The 25,769-nt window shown below is 50.2% G+C and overlaps 1 protein-coding gene across 2 annotated transcripts in view; it reads left to right on the top strand.

Moving 5' to 3' along the window:
* The first annotated feature begins 9,963 nt into the window (after positions 1-9,963).
* SH3BP4 (SH3 domain binding protein 4) overlaps positions 9,964-25,769 on the top strand; it is a 96,065-nt gene continuing 80,259 nt past the window's right edge. For both annotated transcript variants that reach the window (XM_046643599.1, XM_046643598.1), the window contains exon 1: positions 9,964-10,143. The gene's annotated coding sequence lies outside the window, so the exon portion shown is untranslated. The remainder of the gene's footprint in view (positions 10,144-25,769) is intronic.

Here is a 25,769-nt window from a genome sequence, read left to right as displayed (position 1 = left end):
AATGATAGCAGGAAGAGCAACTCTTACGTCAAGAGGAGAAACATCTTTAGTTAGTAATAAGAGGTGGATCTATTTTAATTCTTTATTTTGGGAATCCGAACGTACTCAACAAAGTTGAGGAAATTCCAAAATCTTAGAAAACTGAAATGTGTGCAAAAGTTAAATCTTTGTGAAGCAAAACAAAGGGATACAGACAATTGAAAGATGGTGGAAGGGTTTTAAAGAGACAGAGGTGTTCCCGAATGATTTCTGCAAGAGAAGATGGCAGAATGGAACACAGACAAATACACAGACACACATGTAAATGCAGTCATGTTTGGTCATTTTATACTGCTGTTTCAAAAAATGTACTTACATGAGCAAATTATTTGGAAGTGGGCTTGCATATTCTGGTCCTGTTATGTAGCACATGAAGGTTCTTGATTATTATGTCATAATAATGGGGTAAAGTGGGATAAAAAGGCTAACAAACGCAAGCACGGTCTTTGTCCTCTTGTACCTAGAGGCAAAGGAAACAGAAAGAAGCCGGGGACTAAAATCTAGGATGAGCGTCAAGCAGGAAAGCGACAGGGCATTTCCCTTCTCTGTGACAGAGGGACTCAAGCTGACCAACCATCCTAGTTTGCCTGGGACTGTCCCAGTTTAGTACCCAAAGTCCCTGGAAACCACCCAGTCTTGGACCAACTGGAGCAGCTGGTCACCTAGCAGGTACTTGCATCAGGTAGGAGCGGTGGCTGCTGGGACGGGGTGGTGAGCAGACAACGGCAGGGCTTATGGAGATAATAGAGTGGATCTGAGCCTGAGATGTAGATTGGGGATTGTTAACGTCAACTTAAAAGCAAATTTGCCTGTTACTTTATCTCAAAACGAGTTTATTCAGTAATAGTGAAGAGAATTATAATTCGAGATGTGCGTGCCACGCAAGCCATAGACAAATCTGGAAAAGAAAGGAGAGGAGCTGCTTTATGGACAAAAAGGGGGAGTAGGGAGGGACTGTGCAAAGGAAAGTAGAAATTGGTGGAAATAACAGTTCAGGGCAGCAACAGCTTCTCACTGGCTGAGCTGCAGTGTTTCTCATTGGCTGGGCTGTTGCTGGTGGGGAGAGAAATCTTCCTTCAGTAGTAAAGTCGTTGTCCTTCCTGTCGGAGATGCCAGAGTCAGTCTCTTCCTGATTGGTGTAATTCAGGATGTGTATAGGGCTCGAGAGCTCCCCCTACAGGCCCTCCCAACTCCTGTTTGGTTGAAGGTTCTTTCATTAATTTCCACAGCAGCATGTCTATAACTCACCTGGGGAGCAGGATGAGAACCCTCATAAGAGGGTTGAGGCCCTCTTGTGATCAAAGAGAGTGTTGATGCCTCTCTTTTCAAAGTGAGCTGACCTCCACTTCCCTGGGGATGCTTTTGACTTTGAGCTCTTTGACTGGTACTAACACGTCCTACCTCCTCCCTTTTTAGTCTCATTCCCTGACATGTTTGCCTCTATTTATCTCTTCCTTCGAGTGTACATTTTAGGCCTGACTTTTGTAAGGAGCATATCACTGCATTTTTGTTGTTTTAATTCTTTTTCCTTTTACTTAGAGAATTAACCCATTTATACTCATTGTCCCTATTTACATTCTTGCTTCTACCATCTTGTCTTATGCTCTTTTGTTTGTTTTCTATACTATTTTATTTGGATTGGGATTTTTTTTTCCTCTTTTTTTTTTTTGCTGTATTTGTATTTAGCGATTTGTAGGGCAAATAACTTTTTAATTCTATTGACTGTTATACAATAGATTTTAAAAATGCATTGAAAATGCATTCTTAAACTTAAGGGAAACTAGCCAGCAAAATCAGCAAGAAAGCAGGCATTGTAATATCCTTTGAGGAAGACAGTGTGGGTTTGTTTTAAAAATTATGTAACTTCATCTCAGTATGTTTGGCTCTTCTCACTGCCTGATCTTTCCAGCCATAATTTCTTCCATTTTGAGTTCTATTTTAGGGTTGATTTATATTTTATTCCATTATTTCTTTTTTTTAAGAGCTTTAAAACCATTTTTCATTATTTATTTATTTATTTATTTTTTGCTGAGGAAGATTAGCCCTGAGCTGATATCTGTGCCAGTCTTCCTCCACTTTATATGTGGGTTGCCACCACAGCATGGCTGACGAGTGGTGTAGGTCCAAGCCTAGGATCCAAACCTGCAAACCCAAGCCACCAAAGCGGAGTGTGCTGAACTCAACCACTACAACACAGGGCCAGCCCCTATTCCACTAGCTCTTTAATTATCAGTTTTGTTCTATCTCTATTCTGGACTCTCTATATGAAAGGAGAGAAGTGACCTATTCAGGGTCACAGAGGCAGCAGTGGGCACACCTGGGACTATATAGGCCTCACTTGTTCAGAAGCTGGAGCAGGTACAAGAGTTGCTGGCAACATACACCTGATGTTAGAGACTCGGGTTCAAGTCTCTGATGTGCCACTTCCTAGATATGTGTGGTCTTGAACAAACCTATTTAATCATGGAGTGATAATAATATGAGGTAACATACATAGCATATCATCTGGGCACACTAGAAGTACTCACGACCTGTTAGTTAAGGTTGACTCCATGATTCTTGGGGAATATGCTACCCTGGAAAGTGTGTGCAGGATCCTGAGATGATGGAGATAGTCTGTGCCTTTGACTGACTCCTGCAACTGCCCAGAAACTAGACCCAAAGGTGAGGGGATCAAAGAGTCCCCAAGCTCAAGAAGGGGGGAGGGGGTCTACCTATAAGGTGCAGAGCAGAATAAACGTCAGGAAGAGCTTCCCATGGAAACAACTGAAAAACTCTTGCAATTCAAAGATCACATTTTGAGCAAGTGTGTAAACGGAGTGCCAATCAACCAGGCCTGCGAGTCCTCATCTGAGAGATGTGGGTGACAAGGACCCCGTCATGGGTCCCCTGTGCGGATGAAATAGATCAGGTTGGCAAAGGACTGAGAAGTGACCCAGAAACTGGCACCCACTTCTTCAGTTCCACATCACGGCCTCTGTAAGGAGGAAACGGAAATTGTGATATATAGTGATACATTTTTACGTGTTGCGGTTCTGGATCCCTGCTTGGAGAACGAGTGCTTTTGTTGCTGTCTTAAAGAATCTCTCCCATGTTGGACTCCACAAACGAACCACTTCCCCTGCTCCCCATCTATGAGAGTTTAGAGGGGTAAACAAGGAAGCCCGCTCGACCCTCTTCCCAGGTGTGTCTGCACAGAGTCTGTCTGATGGCGGCCCTCTCTGAACATGCCCAGTTATCTGGAAAGGGAGCAGGGTTACCTCCGCAGGCCAACTGCCACCTGCCCTCTGCCCCACCCAAATGTGGCCTCGTCTAGGGAGATGGCTGGAGCCTTTCTGGCTGATACACTGAACAATCGGCTCAAAGGGATGCCACTGGAGAGGGACCACTCTAACACCAAGTCGGTGGTGGGCTATTCCCAGCACCGTCCCCTCCTCCTGCATGATGGTTCCAGCAAATGTTTGGCTCTCTGCTGACCAGAGCCAAAGGGCTGCCTGACAGCTTCAGGATTTATGTCCAGGACTGAGCTGTCTGCTCTCAGACAGGCAGTGAGGTCTGCCGGCGGCCGGGAAAGAAGAAATTATAAGGTCGACACCGAGACTGTCTTAGAGTCCCAGCAAGCAGGACCTCCCTTTGACGCCAAGGCGACTAGAGAAATGAGTTTCTGGGCGCCAAACAGTGGCTAGAGGCTTCAATTTTGGAGTGGGGCAGATCTAGAATCAAGTTCTATCTCTGTTCCAGCTGTGAGCTCAGCTGAGGGATTCAGATTCTCTGAGCCTCAGTTTCCATATTAACCACATCTTTTATTTTCTGTATTCCGTGTTCTGATGCATTGACATATGGGCCCAATTCCTAGAGATACAAACAGCTTGCCCGCAACCATGCTTTTCAAACCATGCAAACCAACCAATCCAGAACTCACACCCAACCACCTCCCTTAGGGGCTATCACACTCCAAGCCACTATCCACCTTCCCTAATCACCCAGGGCCAGGAACCAGACACCTAGGGACATCCCTTATGGCCCAAAGCCTGCTGCCATTATTCAGACTAGCCAATCTCACACCTGCTTACCTTGCCTGGTCTGCTCCTTTCCTTGGAAATAGCAACAGAGGCTCCTGCCCACATCCCCCTGCTCCCTCTGCCTCTGACTGGCCCTGGTGCTTCTCTGTGTGGGAAAACTGTGTGCACACAATAAGAGCAAGTTCGGGGAAACCTCGGACCTCCGGGCAGACTTTTCTGCTGTTCGTGCTGTTTCCTCAGCACAGAATTGACCACAGGTTGCAAGCTGTCACCTCTCCCTTAAATTCCCCAGCTCATCGAAACACTTTTATTAAATTCTCGCAGATTGACGTTGAAATATTCTCTGTGGGGAGGCCTGGCCGTGCTCAGTTGCGGTTCTGTGCTATGCAGGTCTCCCCAGGGTTGGAGCCAGCCTGTGTGTCCAGCCACGTCTTCCACACACACATCCCGCCCCACCCTGCACCACACACAGCAAGCCCCTCGCCCCTCCTCAGAGCCCCTCAACCCTCCATGCTTTGTACGTGCAGATTCTGCTCGGAACGCCACTCCCCTCCCTGTTTCTAAGCCAATAACAAATCATACTCACCCCTGGCCATCCAGCCCTGAGGATGCCCACCCCCTCCCGCGTCCAGGCTGCGTCAGGAGGTGCCCTGTGTGCGCCCAGACACCTATTTGACTGCTTATCGCTCTCTAGAGTAATTGTTTGTTCCCACGGCCATGTGCTTCTTAGACGGAAGGATCTAGAATGTACTTATCTTCCCATCCCCAGCTCCTAGCGCACTGCCTGGCATAGAGTAAGCATTCTAGACCTATCTGTTAAATGAATAATTGAATAAATGTGCAAGGAAATGAATATTTATTTAGAGGTATTGCCAGAAGTTTCCTGAAAGCCACGGAACTCCTTTCGGCCGACTATTTCGTCCGCGTCCCTTCTGGATTCTGCAGAAGAGAATCACAGCCTCCCGTAATGCCCTAGTTATGCCCCTGTATGTATGAAGTAATTAAGGACAACCCGCGGGATGGGGGGGCTGGGCGTCACAGCATTTTAGGGTCGGAAGGATAGAGACTTCCCAGGACAGCAACAAGTCACACAATGTTTCCTGGCTAAAACAGAGTCTCTCTCTCTTTCAGCTACTGTCTTACGGAATTCTTGGCAAAGCAACTTTCTCTGAGCTGCTGGGGCAGTGGCAGAGGACAGAGAAGCATCTGAACACCCCATGATTCTCCATGTCCCTGCACAGTCACTGGGCTTTGGGGGCCCGGCATCTGCGAATCTCTCCATCCTTACCTGTCACCATTCTCCCTGTCATTCTTCATTCCAACCGCCCTTGTGTCATTTCAGTTCCGTAAATATGTGACGCTCTTTCTAGCCTCAGGGTCTTTGCACATGCTGTTCCCTCTGCCTGGCACGCTCCTCCCAGACTCCTTTCACTTTGGATCTGATGTCACCTCCCCCGAGGGCCCTCTCTAGCAGTCCTACCTAAGGCAGGGGTCTCCTGTTATCTCCTTTCTCAGCGGCTGGTGCTTTCCTTTAGAGCGCTCACCACCTGCAAGCCTGGCCCTCTCTTTCTGGCTCAAACCAGACTGGACCTCCAGCATCACGAGCGCACAGCTGGTTCAGTCTAGCCCAACCTCATAAGTCTCAGGGCCGTGCCCAGGGCCTGGCACACAGTCGGTGTCCAATAGATACTGCTCAAGTGCAGCAATGTCATGCTTGAGGCCTGTGAATCATGCAAGGAACCCATTCCCCCTCAAACCCACAGAGCGTATTTATCCACGGTTTTCACAGCAGTCCCCTCTTCCCATTCCGGGTCAGAGGACACAGATTGGAAATTCCTTTCGGCCACATTGATGATCCCATTTCTATTGTTATAGATTACACTGGAAAAATACCTTATGCCTTAGGCTCTTCTTCCTTTCTCCCCTAGCTGTGTTTTGTATCATTTTATTCCATTTTCCCCTTGACATGGGCATTTTGGCCATTACTGATTTCATTTCACCAAAGCAACATTATTCTTTTTATCTCCTTGTTGAGAATGCCCTTGTACGTACGCAGAGAGGGACTTTCAAGATGGGCCCACCTGCGATTTCTGAGCAGTTACTTCCTAATGTGAAGTGTATTTTATAGGTGGCCAGAATGCTATAACATTTTAGCACGCTTTGGGAGAGTTCAGGGCAGTATACGTGCCTTGTAAGTTATTCTTGTCTGAGCTGCTCTCTCTGGGAGCACTGTATCTATTTTGAGAAGCCTCTAGACTGAATCTTTGGTGGTGGCGGTTGGTGTGGATTCACCTTAAACTATTGCTAATTTTAATAACAGAGGTGCCATGTGGACAGTGCAAACCCACCCCAGTCCTTCATCTAACTTCCTTGTGCATTTTCTTTTCCTACACATAGGAGACTTCCTAAAATGGCATCCTTCCTACACATTGAGTAGACGCCATTAAAGAGAAGCCCACACTCATGGCGAGATTTGGCAAATGAAATCCTTTTGTGAGCTCTGAAGTTCACTTTCTTGGACTATCTCGTCCCCCCTTTTCCCTCAAAGCAATGTGGCCAGCCTCTTGATAACTACAGTGGCTTGGAAAAAGATATTTCTGTGTACAGCTGATATAAAATAGGATTGTTCTCTTGGGTTGTGTATGTGTATATATAAATAATAATGGTAATAGCTTGCATTTATAGATGATGTATGCACTGTGTGCAAGAACTATGCTGATCAGTCTGCATGCATTACCTCATTTAATCCTTGCAAGTATCGCACCCATTTTAAGATGAGAAAACACCTAGCCATTAAGTGGTGAGGCTGGCATTCAACCCCAGGAAGCCCGACTTCAGAACCTACCACGCTCAGTCTGTCTTTCTCTATTTATCTGTGCATGTGTACACATATATGTGTATGCATACACACACATCACACACACATATATTGTATATACATGCACACACACATTAACATATACGTAAATGCCTAGAAGAAATTTCTGGATGGACATATAACAATACACTGTTAACCATGGAATCTCGAGAGAGGGTATGAAATTGGCAATTGATGCTTACTTGTTACTTTACACACTTCCCTAATCATTTGAATCCTTCGAAACAAGCACGTGTCATTTTTGTACTTAAAAAAACAAGTTATTGATTTTGCTGTACATGTTCCGTCTAGAAACGCTTATCGAGTAATTGAATGTCATGAATGTTATGAACAGCTCCTGTGTTCTCTTTCCTTTTGGCTTTGGAAAGGCAAGTAATAAAAACTGGTGGAACTAGAAAGCGTAAATGCGACAGGGAGCAACACCTTGAGACTTCCTTGCCTTCCAGAACACAAAAGACAGAACGTTCCACAGATGGCTGATACCTAAGCATGTAATGCTGCCTCCTTTGCTCAAGCCAGCCTCCAGGGGAACCTGAGCTCTTGCAGAAAGGGTATAAGATAGCTGTTCATGCCTTCGTCGCAGCTCTCTTTAATCATTCCGACCTCGTAAATTCCTCTCCTAGGATGAAGCTCAGGGCAGAACAATACCAATACCAAGTACTGTTGGTACAACTGTGGACACCATAGACATGCTCTCCCCCAGGCGAAACGACCAAGGGTTTCACTTCTTCACGCGGTCAGCTGTATTTCTACAGCACTCTGTTCTCTGTGATTGTTCAGGCGCCTTTCTCCCTCCCTCGCTGCTCAGGGAACTCAGCTTTTCCCAACCTGGACTCTGCTTTCTCATTTGATTGCCTTTTGTGTTTTTCTCCTTCTCCCTTCATCAGTGTGGCTGCAAAGCTTTTCATGCTTTGGGCCATTTGTGGTGCCTCTGGGAATTGTCTTTTCATACCCTTTGTCCATTTTCTACTGGCTTGACTTTGCCATGCTTTATAGGCATTTTTTACACAGCGAGGGTATTGGTCATTTGAGATAGCAGTAATAATAGTAGCTAAAACTTATCAAATGCTGTTCTGTGCCAGGTATTCTGCTAAGCACTTTACATGCCGCGTTTTATTTTCATACGCATTCAGGAAACTGAGTCACACAGAGGCAAAATAATTTGCCAGAGGTTCAAGTCCAGCAGGCTGGCTCCCGAGTCAGTGGTCCTAACATGTCCCTGTGCCACTGAGGACTCCCTCTCTGAGCCTTCTCTGCCCGCTCCTGCAGGGTGCCTGCCTCCTTTCAAAATGTGCAGCATACATTTTAGGGTGAATTGTACCCATTTTCAGGAATTCAATTGTCTACACATAGATGACACCAAAATCAGAACCCCCATCTCCACCCTTCTAGATTCATGTATCTGTCTTCCTATGTTTCCTTCTGAAAGCTCAACTGGGGCTTCAAACCGAGAGGTGGGAGGCCAGATTCCTTGGGTAAACGGAGGTCTCCAAGCCAGATGGAGCAGCAAGGGTCTGCGAGCCTGAAAAGCCTCGGTTTGAATTCAGGCTCACAGGTCGCAGGGGATCTTGACATGGGGCACAAGGTCTGCAGTCACCTATTAAAGGGGAAGAATATTCTCTGCCTCCCCAGGCGACCGTCAGGAATCACTCAAGGTGTGTCTAGCTCTCCACCCGAAACAAAATGTCAGCTTTTCTCCCCCAAGACCTGTGCTTCACGCTAGTTGCTCATTGCAGGAGCCCTGGCCCTGCAGGGGGGCTCCAGGCATGCAGGGAGGCTGGGGGCAGCCCGCCACAGTGGTTACAGCCCAGCCTCAGCAGTGGCCTCAGGTCAAATTCTGGTTCTACCACTTTCTTGCCGTCAGATTAACCCTCCAAGCTCCAGTTTACCCAACTGTGAAATGCACTGATGAGAGTAACCAAGTGTGGGATTTTTTGAGGATTCAGTGTGCAGCCTACGGAAAGGCCTTGGCACACAGTGAGTGGTGCATTCATTTACGGAGCATTTATTGAGTGCCTACTGAGTACCACACATGTCCTAGGCGCTGGGGACTGGGCGGCGCACGGACCAGACCAAGTGTAAATGCCAGCTATCTGATGCTATGGACTCCGTCTGCATTCTGCTTAGCAGGAAGTTTTCTTTCTTTGTGATTTGCAGTGTGACTGCTTTTCTCCTGTTCTTGCTTTTTAACTTTGCGCTGGCCCCCCAGCCTCGCGCCTGCTCGCGCGCCTCCCACGGCTCTCAACAAGTGTGTTGTAAGAAGGGTTCCAGAATCAGGCGCTGCCCTCCGCGGCCTGGCCGACGCCCTCTCACGGATCCGAACCTCACCCAGAAGATGCCGACTGCGGTTCCCCGAGAAGGGGTGAGAGGATGGGGGTGCCGGGGTCACGGAGCGCGCCAAAAGGTCGCAACTAACCAGCCGCATCTAGATGCGCTCGGTACTAAATCCGTTCGCCCACCAGCGGCCGGATGAGGAAGAGGAGGAGGCGCCGAGGCCGGATCACCGCCGGGGCTCGGGGAGACGCCACGCCAACCTCCGCCCGCGTGCGCGCGCTGGCTGGACAGGCCTCCGCGCGGCCCAGGGTCGGCCCCGCCCCTCTACGCTAGCCCCGCCCCCTGGCGACCACACCCCGCCCCTGGCCTCCGGCGCTAACGGCTCGGCCCCGCCCCCTGCCTCCCGGCAGCCGCGCTCGGCCACGCCCCATAGGCTTTTGCTCCGCCTCCTGGCAGCGACGCCCCGCCCCGGAGCTCCTGGACGCAACAGCTCGGCCCCGCCCCCTGTCTCCTAGCAGCCACAGCTCGGCCCCGCCCCCTCCCCGTATTCCTTTCCCGCTTCCCGAGTGGCCTCACTCAGGCTCCGCCCCCACCGCCAGTAGCCCCGCCCCGATACTCAGCCGGGCGCGGAGACCCCTCCTGCGCCGCCTGCGGCCACGCCCCCGAGGCTCCGCCCGGCGCGGGGACCACCCTCCGCCAGTGCCCTGGTCCCCGCCTCGCGCGCCCCGCCCCCGCCCCCGCGGCCCCGCCCCGGCGGGGGACCACCCTCCGCCCGCGGAGGCAGGGGCTGAGCGCTCCGTCCACTCTCGGCGGTCCCGGCCCCTAGCCGCCGCCGCGCGGTGATTTCTGCGGAGCCGCGCGCGCCCCGGCCGGTCGAGCTCCCAGACCGCGAGGAGAGCCTCAGGAACCCGGGGACGCAATGCGAGCCAGGTAGGCTGGCGGCACCCCGGCCGCCCCCCACGGGCGCTCCAGCCCCGCGCCCGGCCTCGCTCCCCCGGGGCCAGATGAGGCTCCGCGGCTTTGCGCACCTCGCGGGCGCCGATCGTTCCCCGCCGCCTGAGTTCGGGGCTCCGGGGGGCTCGGGCGCGGCTGGCGCCGAGCGGCTTCGGGAATAGCCTCGCGCGCCCCTCGCCGCTCCCGTGGGCGCCCCAATCACCCCGGCGCAGGCGGGCGGGCCGGGATTCCTGCGCCGAGCCGCCCTGGGAGCCCCCGCGTGCGCCCGGCAGATCCCGGTTCCCCGGCCCTGGCCCTTCCCGCTCGGCTCGCGGGGTCCTGGGGCGCTCCGAGGGCTGGAGGGGCCGGAGCGCCCCCTCGCGCGACTCTGGGGAGAAGGGAAGGGCTCGCGGTCCTGGATTAAACTTGTTGGTGACAATGCATATTTCAACTTCGGAGATGTCTCGTTCTGGGGTGGAAATGAAAACCCCGTTTTCTGGCTTGGCCGTCCGGTGACCGAGCAGCCGGGAAGTGACAGCCCCGGCGGCCCGCGGTTGAGGACAGCTGGGAGAGAGGCACGTTGTTCCCTAAGTGATGTTCCCCGGGAAGCCCGCTCCTCGGCGCGGATTGGTGGTCTATTAGTATCCCAGCTTTGGAGTCCGGGCGGCTCCCAGCCCGGGGCTGGCCATGCAGCAGCGGCCCGCGCTGGCCCTTCTCCGGCGTGTTGGGCAGCGGGAGAGCGGCCGGGTTCTACGTGCGGGAAGGGTGATGGAGCCTCACAGATCAGTGAGATTTAAAAAAGGTTTTATTCGTGCTTATTCTTTCCAAGTTGGTGCAGCAGAATAGTACTATGTGCTGTATCAGTAGAAATAAGTTCGCATAACTTTTGTTCTGATCATAAAACGCTCCGGATAGAAACGTGGAAATAAAGAGAAATAGAAACAGTAAAACAGAAATGATTCGTGATCCCGCAATTCCTACCGGCCTTTGATATTTACATTCTTGAGGTCACACAGCTTGCAGATCTAATCATTGTTACAGCTGGAACCTCTCCTGCCTGAATCAAAGCAATTCCTTTAGGCAACTCTTCCTCCTTCTAAATGCGGTTGTCTCTGAACACCAAAGTTTGGGTTTACTGGCCTGGCTCCCTTCTCAGCTGGCCTGAATCCCCTTTCCAGTCGTGGTGTTCTCCGTGCCTCTGTAGGCCAGAGATGGAGATAGAAGAGGTTGGTCAGCTTAGAACACAGGCTGAGACTGGATTGGCCTGGTGCCTCTTGACTCTCCCTTGTGGTTTTGGTTCCTTGCCTTGTAAAAATGAAGGTAATGATTCTCAATCTGCTTCTCAGGTCACCATAAAAACTAATGGGTGGTTGGCAAAGCATTGTGACATCCTCTGATGGACGGCGACTGTACTTTAAGGGGCTAGGGAGCGTTCTCCTGTTCTCCCTTGCTGTGGTCATCAGATAAAACAGTTCTGTTTCCCACCTGGCCGTCCTGATCTGGGAAACAGCCTCCAGGAATGTCTGATGGAGCCTGGAGAACGTTCCTGGTTCCTGCGCAGGACAGTCTAAATCCCTCAGAAAACGCGGGGCTTGGAACGAGACAGCGCTCCCAGTTCCCCCTCCGCACTCTGCTGTCCACATGGAGGCGGGGGGTGGAGAGCGTAAGGGGGCATTGATGTTTAAGATGGGCCCCAAGTTGCACAGGTGTGATGCTTGCCCGTCTGTGGAATGCCAAGGCCACGCTGATCCCGCAGAGAACAGTTCTGGGAGCGGGCCTCAGAAAGTGAACAAACCTGGCTTCCTAGGAATTTGTGTATGGCTCACTTGTTTACTAAATGAACAATGGATCTGCGGTGCCCAAGGAGCTTCTGTGAGCTTTAATTTTTTTCCTGTTGTCCCAAGACTCAGACACTACTTCCGTGGTGGTTTAAAACAATTAGTCGGGTCGCCTACCGTTTGTTGATTCAGGTAGGAAAAGCAGGAATGGGGAGAGGTGTCGCCCAGGATTGCCTTTTGTTCCCCTCGCAAAGAAACCGTGATGAAAGATCCTCTTTCTGTAGCAGGTCTCTTGGGCTCCAGTTTGTCATTTGATAGTTTCATTTTTTTTATTCTTGCTCCCACCAGCGCTTTGATCTGCCCAAGGTCTGGGAGCTGATCACAGCCCAGACACAGGGGGGTTTCTGGAAGGATCCAGAAAGTGGGCTGGACAAGTTGCTGATGAGTGACCTTAACCGGGCTAATTGTCTGTTAATATGCTCTTCATTTTCTCAGTGTAGGGAACAAGGGGGCGTCTTCCTGAATTTTCTTCTTTGCTACTTGCTAACTTGATTTCTGGTTACTGGTCTGCCTGGAATTGTTTTCCTTCAGGCTGCTGGAACAGACTTTTTTCTTATTCTAATGTGGGTTCCCAGTCTGATAATAAGATATGCTAATGGTGAATGGGGTTTATGCCTTTGGGTCCTGGGAGGTGGCTCCTGCATTTAAAGCCTCGATTCGGGCCAGTTAAGGCAGCCTGGGTTCCATCAGCTTCTTAGGCGAGCCCTTGACCCAAACAAGGTTAAGAGCCACCAAGTACAGCCCTTCCTGACCTCATCCCTGGCCCCGGGCAAACCTCCATGGCTCCCTGTTGGAGGTACCAGCCTTGTTTTGACTGAGTGGAAGCTGCTATTTAGCAAGTGGGCCTCGGGCCAGCCATGTGGGTTTCCCTTAGCGTGGTGGTTTTCCAATTCGGCACCTGAATGGGGTCGTGTTGCAATTTTTCTTCTGAGAATTGGAGTCAGGCCCCCGGGATATTTTATTTCCTAAGGCTCTGGAGATGGGCAGTAGGAGTTCTTTGTCCCGAGGTCGCCGCCTGACAACCAGGGAAAGGTCACCGAGCAGCTAAATAGACTTCACAGAGAGTGCCCTGGCCGGGAGGGGAGTCCGGGGCCATCCAGAGTGTACACTCTGTTTCCGGAGCTGGGTCTCCTGGCTCCCCAGCTGTTGGCACAATAGAAGCCTCACGTTCTGCCATCACCCTGCGGAGGAGTGACAGAAAAATAATTCAGCCAGCCCCCAAACACCCAGCGACTTATTCAGGATCTTCCACTGCTTCTCAGCGGGCCCTGAGGGCATCCATGTGTTTCATAACAGCACCTGATGCCCTCAGGACAGCGCCTTAGGGGACCAGGATGTCAACATCCAACTTTAGGTGGCAAGGGAATGCAGAAGGTGTTTTAGAAAGGAAGGGTGTGTGTGTTTCAAGGAGGGAAGGGCGAAATCCCATATAGTGCATCACTGCCATGTGAACTGATACCTTCCTGAGCCATCAGTAGGCAAATGTGGATTTGAGCGAGTGGAGTGGTGTACTGAGTTCACCTGATTTAAATCGAGATTTGGGGTGTGTTAAGGGGTAGAAATAGGTATCGTTTGCTGAGGGCTTGTGATGTCCCAGGCCCTGTGTGCACACTTTAAAATTCTCACCAGCACTGAGAATGTAAGTGGCTCATCGACGTAATAGTCCAATAAGGCGCGTGAGCCGGGATTTGAAGCTGGGTCTGCCTGAGCCCAGAGCTCTTAATCACATCTCCTGGTGTGCTAAAATTAAAGAAACAAATGGCTCTCAATCACGCAGTTTGGTTGCATTAAGACACAGGCATGAAAATAGCAGAGTCCCTGCCTCCTTTACACAATTATAAAAAAGCTGCTACTCGGAAGGTGATGAAATCTTTAAAATCCGTGAAATCTTTTCAGCCTAAGTGGAAGGCAGCCAGTTGTGCAAACTGTTCTCGAGGGCCAGTGCCATCGCCTTGTCTGCAGGGGAAAGCTTGATTTATTTGGAAGATTGTGATTTTGAAGTTGAGATAAATCAGACAGGATTGACTGTGAAGTCTGTCCTTGTGCCATGAAAAGAGGGTGTTCTGGGCAGATGAGGTCACTGGAATAAGATTAAGATTATGGGAAGGCTGTTAAGTCAATGTAAGATAAGAGTTCCACCTTCCACTTGACAATCAAAGAAATGACATACTAATGAGATTATTCTTATCTGCTCCATGAAAGCTTGTCTCCGGAGAACTCTCTTTACCATACCTCTCAGCCCAAGTCTTCTGAACAAATTGAAAAAAATCCTTTGTTTGAAAGGATTTTGTGATTTCACATTCTTTTTCCATCATCCTCCCTTCTCTCTCTTTCCCCTTCCCATAGTCTGCGTAAATGAGGAAAACCCTGGCCCGTTCTTAGGACTAAAGTCTGCAGGCCTGAAAGGAATACAAATGTTCCTTTTCCTGGCTTCTCCAACGTAGGAGGTCCCTGAGCCTGTAGTGTGCCTGTAAACCTGCTCTCTGAGAAGAAAAAACAAGGAGCCTTGATTGTCGCATCTGCCGATTACTGGGGTGTCAAGATTCCCGCCATGGCTGGTTTCAGGCTCCCAGAGTTGGGGCTGGCAAAGGTATTAAATGTTTTAAAATCAGCGTGAGCCCATAAGAGCGGCTCCAGCTCACTTTTGATGGCACTGAGCCTACGGGCCCAGCCCCCTTATGTAATGGGTGGCATGGTTGCCTGGCTTCTGCTTGGACCTCATCTGCCTAGGAGCTGTGCCGAAAGAGCATAGGGATGTCACTGAGTAGCCTAATTTGGCCAGCAAGAGCGGAGTGCTTCGGAACTCAGACTCCACATTAAAATCACCTGGGAGATTAAAAAAAAATAAACCTTGCAGGCCCGCTCCCCTGGTGAGACAGAATCTCTGAGGGTGGCGCCCAGACATGAGTGGTTTTCAAACACTTCCCAGTAGAACCCCCATTCTATCCCCATTCTTCCAGGGTCAAACTCTACTGATGTAGGGAATTTGTGTGAGAAGAAAGCTGGAGACGTGGTTTGGGACTAGGCGTGGCAGACCCTATGCTGGAGGTCAAGGAGTTGGAACTTGGCCTTGTGGGGCCAGGGAAGGTGTTTCAGCAGAAGGCTCCGAGTATGAGGAGCATCCGCTTCTTGGAAAAGGCAAGCCGAGGCCCAGATCTCCCCAGCTGCCAATGTCAGTCTTATTCCAGTGGCCCCTTCCCTCCGTGGGTGGTGGTCGACATACTTGTTCTGCCTTGGTTGTGTCTGCTGGTCTAGAATGGAGAAGTGTCTTCATGGACCAAGGGGTCCCGATGAGGTGAGGAGATGGCTCCTTGGGTGGGTCTGGCAAGCCGATCTCGGATGTTAAAGCAGAGAGCCAGAGTCTAGAGGAGCTGCCCAGGGGCCACCCAAGGGAAGGAAGGAGAAACTCCATGGCTGAGGGCTCTGTGAGAGGCTGAGCTTGGTCGCACACATAAGCTGATTATTTTTTCTCCATCATAATTAGCAATCAAATTATTTTAACATCTTAGCGCTACCTTGGGAGGTACTGAGCATGCGGGAAATGAGTGTCATTGACCTTCTGAGCCAGTCTTGTTAGCAGGTCTGGGGCTGGGAAGAGGCCAGCCGGGGCTCTAGGGTGCAGGATTTCAGGAGGCGTCACTTGGGCCTTGTGCACGTAGGGGCTGCCCTCCTGGTCCGGGCAGGACCATTTGAGGGAATGCAGACTTGGGCGCATTTCCGTAGAGTGGAACCCGTGAGCACGGCAGAGCTCACTGGAGACCTGGGTGTGAACCGTGGGGCCTGGGAGCACACTCGTGGGCCAGCCCACGGCGAGGCAGCAGGAAGGCCAAGGGGGAGGCGTGAAGAAGCAGCTGGAGCTGCGGGAACTTGTCCTGTGTGTGTTTCTGAAGCCAAGGACCAGGAGGAGGGGATGTGGAGGAAGGGGGTTGGGAGCCCGACGCAAACAGGACAGTTCTGGGTTACAAATGATCGAAGAAGTGGCAACTGGAAGACTTGTTAGAACAGCGTGATTGCCGTAGTGGGGACGCTTCTAGAAAACAGAGAACATGGAGCGTAAGCCACTGAGAAAGAAGAATGTTAGTGATAAAAGAAATAGGGCTGTCACTGGAGGGTGTCAAGACCGCAGGGACCCAGGGTTGGGTCGGAGGGGCTGGAATGCTGGGGGCCGGGGAGGCCTGGCTGGGGGCTGACATGGAGGGACCAGTGATGGAGGCTCCAGTGAGTGGGTGAGTGGCCCCAGGCCCCGGGAGGGAAAGAGGTGGGTGTGAAGGGCTGTCATCGGGAGCAGCTGGTTAAAAGACTTCCCCAAATGGTTGGACGTCTGCAACTTGCTTTCACCAGCCGTTGTGGGGGGGATGCCTGGGGGCCTCATTTGTCCATAAGACCCAGTTCCCTAAGGCTCCCTTCTCTCAGAAGCCTTCCCTGATTCCCCAAGGTCAGGAGCTGACCACTGCTTCCTTACCAGTCTGTGTCCGCCTAGGCAGGATGCTGCCGGGCACGGGGTTGCGTGTTCTTTCTCTCTGCATCCTCCGTGCACGGACAGCATGTCCCATGAATGAAGGAAGGGGCAGGTCAGAGAGGGGCTGGCCCAGGTGAAAACTTGGGGTGGCGATTTACCGTGTAACCACATAGTGACAATGCTAGTATTGTCTTCTTAGACATCTTAAGAGTCTAAACCTGACAATATATGCGTAATACGTAATGGTAATAAGTAAAGAAGTAATTTCAGGCTTTAAGAAATCTGGTCCATGAATAATAATCAGCTTACTTAGAAATGCTGTCAAGTGGCAGACCTGGACTTCTCTGCTGTTTAATTTGTCCTTCCACTAGGCTGACTCTGCCTTGTTTACCCATCTTACATTCTGGCCTTTTTTGAAAGGATTTGAATTTTTAATAGGTTTCGGATACAAAGCAGTAAGTGGGATATCCTAAAAGTGCTTGGACATTTAAACATTTTTAAATTACCCTTAGAATCGTAGCTTTGACAAATGGCATCAAGTATTTGCATGTGTGCCGCGAGTAAATCGATAGGAAAGATACTGTGTTTAAATGTAACTGGAAATAATAATTGGAGCTGATGTAATGCATATAAATAATTCATGTAAAGTGCTGGACCCAGAGCCGATGATCAGAGTGGCTCAGTGGATGGTGTTGAGGCTAGTGGGCTAGGAAAAACACAGTCATCGGCTGTGGGCTGGTCTCGCTTTTCTTTCTCCTTATCCCTGCCTCAAATGTCTCCTTGCAGAAGTTAATATTTCCTTCCGCCCCTCTCGTGGTTTCAGAAATCATTTAGGATGATAACAGGAGGAAAGCTCTCTTCTGGTTTGCACTGGTTGGCGTCCATTGGCTATTTCACTATAGTGCTGGACCAGGAAACCCAGATTGTGAATTGTGGTCCCATTTCAGGTCCACGCCAGGGGGTGCCGACTCCCGATGATGTCACAGGAGACTGGTTGCTGGCTGGCCATCAAAAATGAATTCCCTGGAATGGCACGTTTTTTGGTTATTATATTTTGTTAGAACCGCCTGTGATTTCCAGACTGTGGAGTTAGGGGAAAGTGGATGTTCACAGAGACAGATCCGGGCATCTGTTTAATGAAGAACCTTCTAGGCTCCAGGATCAAGGCTGCGGTTGACAAAGCTGACATATGGGCTGCCAGGAGTTCATTTGCTCCGAGCGGCAACCCGCGGTTTGTCAGTCTCTTCATTAATATTTTATTTTCAAGTATTTTTAGAGCCTGAGGAATCCAGGTATCAAGTAATTTGACATTCAGATGCTAATCTCTCAGAACTATGGCTACTATTTGGGGACACACACATACACACACACGAAATACTCATATCACCTTTTAACATAGGGATTTTTCTGTGGTTTCACATATTTATTGGGCTTTTCCTCTGTGTCGGTCACTGTGTTGGAGTTGTCTGTCAACGGCTCGCTCTCTGCCGTCAATCAAATATGAATCAGCATGATTTGCAGAAGTGAAAGTCATCATATGTGATTCAAGGAAAATCTTTATTAAGAATTAAGTGACTAACCATCCATCATGTTCTTCTAACATTGGTTTTTGTACCCAGGCCGTTGTCGGGGAGCAGAGACGGCTGAAATTAAGTTTTCACAGGCTGAATGCAAGAAGTCTCTTTTTTTAATGGTGTCTCCAGGGGCACTCTTCCTTGGGACCTGCTTTATTTCGGGGCACATTGTGGGCTTCTCAAGCCCACACACCTCTCTGTGTTTGAATCTTTGGCTTCTGTTTACTTCTAGTTTTGACCTTGGGCAGGTTTCTGGGCTTCTCTGAGGCTCTGCTTCCTTAGCTCCAAGGTGGTGATGGTAGGACCCCCTCCCCGGCTGGGGCTGGGAGATGTTGATTTTCACTGCACACACCCCTCCCTCCCCCCACGGCTTGGACCGAACTGCTTATCTATTCCAGAAAGTTCTTCATGCAGGTGGCCTCTTTTGAGTCTTATTTGCTCTGTAGATTATTCTTAAATATTGAGTAAATAGAGGGCCTTTGGTGATGTTTCTTCATCTGAATTAAAGAGGAGCGCAGGGGTTTGATATTTTTAGGTGTTCAGTTTGACCTTTAAAAAAAGGTCAGTTTGACTTTAAAACAAGTGTTCCGGGTGTGGACTAACGGCTTGATGTGTTGTAAGTGTCTAAATAAGGATTAGGACCCCCAGTCCTTTCCCCTTTCCTCAAATTCCTGGGAGCAGGAGATGTGTGTGGGATGAAGTCAATGAGTTTTGCCCCAGTCCCAGACCTGGAGATCCAGCGTGGCTCTGGCTGGACCCCTGGGGGGACCAGCAGCCAGGTGCTGGAGTCTTGGTGCCTCCGCTTGCAAGGAGAAGCCTGAGTTCCCCTGGGGGTGGAGGAGGGAGGTGAGAAGCATCTTGTGTTCCATACATGGACTTTCTAGATAAATGAATTGTTTGGGGACGAGTTTGTTGTGATAGTTTTTTTCCTTTTCTTTTCTTTTTTTTTTTTTTGAGGAAGATTAGCCTTGAGCTAATATCTGCTGCCAATCTTCCTCCTTTTTGTTGAGGAAGACTGGCCCTGAGCTAACATTCATGCCTATCTTCCTCTACTTTATATGTGGGACGCCTGCCACAGCGTGGCTTAACAGTGGTGTCTAGGTCCACGCCCAGGATCCAAACTGGTGAACCCCGGCCTGCCAAAGCGGAACGTGTGAACTTAACTGCTATGCCACCGGACTGGCCCCAATATTTTTCTTTTCTTTTTTTTAAAAATCCCTTTCCACTTATTCTTTAATTAGTCAAGTAATTACATGTTTGTTTTAGAAACTTCAGAAAATGCAAAAGGGGAACAAAGTTCACATCAGTGGAACTCTGCCACCTACGACGACCAGCCTGGACGTTTTTGTGAGTCTTTCAAATACTTTCAGACGTTGGTGCTGGAGGATGCTGGAGTGGTGACTTGTTCACTGTGCACCTGCCACATGGTAATTCTTCAATTAGTGTTTGTTGAATGAATACGATGCTTTTAAAGAACTGTTTTTTATCTAAAATCGTTGGCATATTTTCAGATGTAAGTGCAGCTTTGCATCCTCAGTTTCACTGTCTGATTTGTGCGAGGGTTACCCCCTGTTCATTTCACAAGTCCTTCTTCGTGGAGTTTCCGGTTGCTTTGAAATTATAAACAGCACTACGGTGAACATCTTCATACCCACATCTTTCAAACCATGTAAATTTCTCCATCGAATGATTTCTTTTGTTGTGCTTAAAATCTGTAAAGAACTTCTAATTATATTAATTGGTGGATGAATGTGTCATTGATCCTTGGAAAAGCATCTCCGAAGGGAGTGACATTCGCCGGAGTTTCTCCATCTCTCGTGTAAGACTTGGTGAACTTTGAGCTTTCCTTAAACTTGCCGACACCCCTTTTTGGGGGGATTGATTTCTGATTGTCCGAATCCTAAGGCACTCTGCCTGGTGAGCTTTGGGGTCGGGGGTTGGAAGGGCACACCTTGATTTTAGGAGGCACGCATACATGCCAGTTTCAGAAGCATGAACATTTGGGGGGAACCATGCGTGTTAGAACCCGGGAGATAATTCTGTTGAGAGTCTTCAGGGCTGACTCCCTCCTGAAAGGGGATGAGCTGTTTCCACGCATTCAGCTCCAAGAACTGTCATTGCATGCTCCCCAGCTGCAGCCTCCCCAGGGTCGTGTCGTGGGTGGCAAGAGTGATTCGCGGGCCTGTGTCCCTTGATCAGCCGTGACAAGATGGACTGCAGTTGGATCTGGCACACGGTAGTGGCACAGACTTGATTTTCGGGACCTCTGGGTTCATTAAGAGGCGAAAGTGCTTAATACCTTCCACTGGTGGTAAGGCCGTAATTTTGATTTCTAACTGCGGTCTGGTGTCACAGGACTTCTTCATTCTGGCAAGAGAGGAAAACTAAATTATGGGTGGAATAATTTTTTGGCCTGTCTCCTGAGCGTGGTTTTGCTGGTCCGTGAGTCATCGTCCACCTATTGTGACATGAGGCAGCACTTCGGGGGCTTCTGGGAAGGCAGGAGGACTGCTCATTCACTCTGATTATTAGTCCTGGGTGCCAGGGACACCTCACAGACTTGGGGGGCCGGGGAGCCCCTCGATCGGGCCTGAGAGCTGAGCCCTTTCGTAACTCTCTGGGATGTTGTCCTGGCCCTCTACCTCTCCTTGTTAGCTCTAGCTTGACTCGAACTCATTCATTCCTTCACATGATGCACAGCGGTGTGCCAGGAAGGGGGCTGGAGAGACCACCCAAGACGGACTCTATATAGGGACTCCTGTGCACAAAGAGAAGGGGTCAGAGTTCACGAGATGTACTGGGGGGGGGTCAGACAGGCTCCCCAAAGAAGCCCCACTCATTGGGGGCACTGAAAGGAATGGGGTGGACCCCACAGGTGGTTTAGGGGGCAGTGGGTGGTTGGGTTAGTGCCAGGAACTAAAAGAGGTGACGGCTTTCTGGGAGCATGTGGCGGGGGCCATGCGCGAAGCCAGTGGCTGGACCAGACAGGTCCTCCTGGGCTTCAGTCTGCTTTGAACTTCTATCATCAGGGGCCTGGGAAGAGTTGATTAAGTGTATGAGCATGACTTGAAAGGGGCCGGGGCAAGGGGTGACCTGGCAGGCCACACCTCATCCTGGACCCCGTCCTCACTGCCCTGACACTCCATGAAGCCGCGTTGGGTACCCCCCCTTCCCGGGGCTCCTGCTCTGACCACACATGGTACTTCTCTCTCCCGGCCTTTTATGAGGGTCTTGTAAAGTCATCCGATTCGATGAACACTCCCTACACTTGTAAGAGTTACCTCTTTTGGAAACTAAGCTGGCTGCCACATGATTGAGAGTCACAGCACCTTTGTATTCCAGAAAGAAAAAGGGACTGATGCAGAAGCGGAGGTTTTTCAGTCAAAGTGTGGGCGTGAGATGGATGGAGAGCCTCGCTTGGCCACTTGAGTCGCTTGCCATCTCTGAATGTGGCTCTCCCCTCGAGGCCACCGCTCGCGGGGCAGCAGGCAGGATGAGTCCTGGCTTTCCTTGTCAGGCTCCGAAACTCCAGGCTGGGCAGCCCTTCCCCTCTGAGAGCCCCCTTCCCCGCTTCATGGGAGCCCCTAGGAAGGTGCGGCTTTGTGGCCATCCGGCGGGCTTGTGTCTAACCCACGTTAACCCGGCTAATCCCGCTTCTGCTCTTGGGGCAACTTCACTACAACCTTCTGCTGCGGCCACACAGCCAGCTGTCCTCAGCACGATCGCAGTAAAACCATTAGTTTTCCAAGGTTAAAAGGATGTAGCTAAAAGCTGGAAAAAGATGTCATAAACACTGCTTTTTTTGTCATCAGTGAAATTGTCAAGAAATTGGCTGCTTGCTAAGTTGGGAGTCTGATTGTTATTCTGGGAAGAAGCGGGGTTCTTTTGATGAGCAGGAAAAAGAAGAGACGAGCAGCGATTCCTGTGGGAATCGAGTGTTGCACGGCTGTAACAGGTGAGTGAGGACGAAAGGCCGATTTATGGCTTAGCAGATGATTGTAAATTAGGCATTATGGGAAAAACTTGAGCATGTGTGACTTTGAATATGTCAGGTTGTGTGTGGTTGTCCTTTGAATTCAGAGTTTACGGCTGGGAATTGCAAATTGTCAGGTCTGTGGAGCTTGCGCGCCAGGCTGGAAGAGGGTGTGCAGAAATAATAGTTGTCTTCATGTGAAAACTGGTGGGCAAGGTTTGGGATGGTCATCTACCCATCCAGCCCCTTCCATTGTCTTTAACAAAGCATAGGAAACTACAAACCTAATAAGTTGGGAGAAAAGACGAGAAAGAAAAGTGGTAGCTAATATTTGTAAAGCATCTGCAGGCGGTCGCTGTGCTGGGTCCTTTCACTTGACCCTCAGGAAAACCCAGTGGGTAAGTGGCATTGCTCCCCTCTTGCCGATGATGAATTTGAAGCCAAGAGGATAATTAGCATGTCTGTGGACACAGTGGGTATCTGTAAATACCAGGGAGTAAACTGTTTGTTGTGGTGCTTATAACTGCATATTAACCGAGGGGGTTATTGACCCAAAAACTTGAGTACCAGGCTTCCACGTGCACCAGTGTCATTGTGGATACATAGACTGTTGGAGTGAAAGGACGAAGATTGAAAATGACACACAACCAGGCGTTTCACGGAAGGGCATCCGTCCATGAGCATTTCTCCAGTCGATCCTGCAGTCAGATAACTCAGTTTTGACCACCTGCTACGCACCATCCACTTCCCTGCCCTGTGAAGCGTGTTCTCCACACCAGCATAGTGTTTTTAGTTTTATGCTATTTATTTCACATCCTGCATTTGGGAGTGTCCGTCCCTTTGACTCCCTTATCTTCCTTTGAATTATAAAGTGACCCAGAAACTTCAGAAATAAAGTCATTTTCATTGATGGCGATTAGTCCTGGTATCTAACTAATGGGAACATTGCCTGTCTGGCAGAGAAAGGATAAAAACACGGTCTCATTGAGCTAATGTTACACCTGATAATGGAAGCGTTAAAAAATATGTAATGCTGCTTTGCTAACAAATGGTGGTTTCGTGCTTCCTCTTTCCTTCCAATCTTACTGGGCGTCCTGCACAGCACAGGGCTGTTATGCTCCTAAGGATGGTAAGACTTCGCTCGTCGGTAGTATTTGCTATGTGCCATCCAGTGTCTCCGCACTGCACCTATAAACGCTTCATCCTTATAGCTCACGTGAGGAGAGGGGCTCTCACCATCTCTGTTTAACAGACGGGGAAACGAAGGCACCAGAGGGACAAGGGACTTGTCTGAGCTGTGAGTACAGAAGCCAGGATTTGAGCGCCAACCACTACAGGTCTCCCCCAGGGTAGGGGAATCCCGGGGCAGACAAGGTACTTACTGGGACCAGACCGGGGAGCAGTGTAGGGTGGTGCTGTGGGGAGGCAGGGAAGGTGAGAGATGAGGATGGGCAGGTGATAGCCAGGTGCATAGTCTGTGGGGACGATTCTAGTCCACCAGCATGAGCTGCAGCTTGAGGACAGGAGACAGACCCTAGTGCTGGGAGTTGGGGAGCTGGGCAGGAGAGGGTTCTCCATCTTCTGCCCCCACTGTACCCTCACACTTGGCAGGCACACATGAGCCCTCTTGGTGTGATGTGTGGCACTGTGGCCATGTCCTCCCGTCATCTCCCTCAAAACTGTCATTTGTCAAGATTTCACCACATCAAGCACCATACAGGACACTTGGTTGGGATTATCTAGAATCATGGATCCTCACGGCCCTGAGTGGCAGATGTCCTAGAGATAAAACCCAAGAAGCCTGCCCTCAAATATGTCTGTTTTGTGGTGCTTTTCTCGTTAGCTATTGCATGTTCAACTAAGAGTTAGTGCAGTGTGGGAAGCTCCCCATCCCAGGCACCTGCCGCCTGTGCCAAAGCCCCAAAGGCCTTCCTTCCATCAGATGAGGGTGGCCGTGCACAGAGCCACCTGGTCCTCCAGGACGTGTCTGCCTGCCGCTGGTGCAATGCATGGTGGGTGGGGCCCTCTAGGCTGTAGTCCACCAGGAGACCTGAAAACAGTCTTTGTGTGTCTTAGTTCTTTCAGCACAATCACGGGGTCTTTTTTTTTTTTTGAGGAAGATTAGCCCTGAGCTAACTGCTGCCAATCCTTCTCTGTCTTTCTTTTTTTTTTTTTTTGCTGAGGAAAACTGGCCCTGAGCTAACATCTGTGCCCATCTTCCTCTACTTGATATGTGGGACGCCTACCATAGCATGGCTTGCCAAGCGGTGCTGTGTCTGCACCCGGGATCTGAACCAGTGAACCCCGGGCCACCGAAGCAGAACATGCACACTTAACTGATGCGCCACCAGGCCGGCCTCTCATGAGGTCTTTTTCTTGCTTTGCAATTTAAATCTAAAAAAATCTATCTAAAGATCCTCTTTTGTGCATATTCAATGTTTCTAGCCCTGAGTTTTTCTTTTTCTGATGCTCCTTTATTGTCACCCTTTCTGGGTCATTTTGTTCAGATTTATTTCAGGTAGTGTGTAAGTGGTTCTTTGTGCTGGGTTACAGCCCCGTTTTCTAGATTTTTCATACTTGGTGTCGTAACGCATCCGATTGCACTTAGGGCTGCCCTCTATTTGAAGAGTTAGCTCTCAGGCCTCTTGGTGAGCTCTCTCGTCCTGTATGACACGGAAATGGGACCAAGTACCGCGGCTCTGGCCTGTTTAGCTGGCACCTTTACGTTAAAAGGAGGACATTTTGGCTGCAGTTACTCAATGAGTGACCCGTGTTGAGCATGGTGTTCGTGCTCCCCGGGCAGGGTGGGCCCAGCAGGGGTGACTGCCTCCACCTCCTCCCCAGTATCCACGGGCACAGTCTCCACTGAGAAGTTTTAATTGCTGAGTTGAGTCTGCCAATCCTATTACACATTCTTTGTTGCGTAGGATATCTAATTAGTGGGGTTTTTTGCATTATGATGTGGTTTTGATTTTGTATGTTTAATGCCTCGATCTGGGGTGACCCTGGGGTACGATGAGCCTCTAGGGCCCATCCCCCACCCAGTGCTCAGAGTCCCCTTCTCTGTATGTGTGCGTTAGCACCTCTGCTCGTAGGTTTCCGTGGGACCCACAGTCACGGGTTGCCCCATATGTGCCGACTTCACTGTGAGTGGTGTGGCTCTGTGACCCCGGCCCCGCCTACTGCCCTTATTCTTCCCGCTCATTCGTTCATTGATTGTTTCAGCAGACAGGTGCTGGGGCCTTTGGTGGGCTGGCCACGGTTCACTTGTGGCCTTTGCCTTTTTCCGAAAGCTGAAAACACGATCTGGTCGTGTTTCTTCCTGATCGTGTTGTTTCCTGGCTGCAGACGTCTGAGGCCTTCCTGGTTCCACAGGATAAGTCCAGAGTTTTCAGCATGGCTCGTGAGGTCTGGCAGGCTGGCCTTTGAGCGTTTTGTCTCCAGCCTGCCCCTCCCTGCATCCTCCAGGACATCCCTAAGATGCTGTGATGGTCCCCCTGTGAGATGCCCATTTGCATCCTGGGCCTTCCTCCTGCCACCTCCTGCCTGGTGGAACCTTCCTCCTCGGGCCTTAAGTCTCAGTGTGACACACGCACACGAGTGCACACACACGCACACACACACACACCCTGTAACCCCTATCATCTTTATTTTTAGTTCCAGCTATCTTGGTCAGAATTCAAAACAGTTGCAAGTATTGGTACCCAGCACTGGCGGGGGCAGCATCCTTGCTTTGCTCCTGAACTCGAAGAAGTCTTGGCATATCTCTGAACCTCTGC

Source organism: Equus quagga, chromosome 17, assembly GCF_021613505.1.
Source record: "Equus quagga isolate Etosha38 chromosome 17, UCLA_HA_Equagga_1.0, whole genome shotgun sequence".
Lineage (NCBI taxonomy): Eukaryota > Metazoa > Chordata > Mammalia > Perissodactyla > Equidae > Equus > Equus quagga.
The sequence above is the reverse complement of the archived record's forward strand: the minus strand, read 5'-3'. Positions and strand labels throughout refer to the sequence as shown.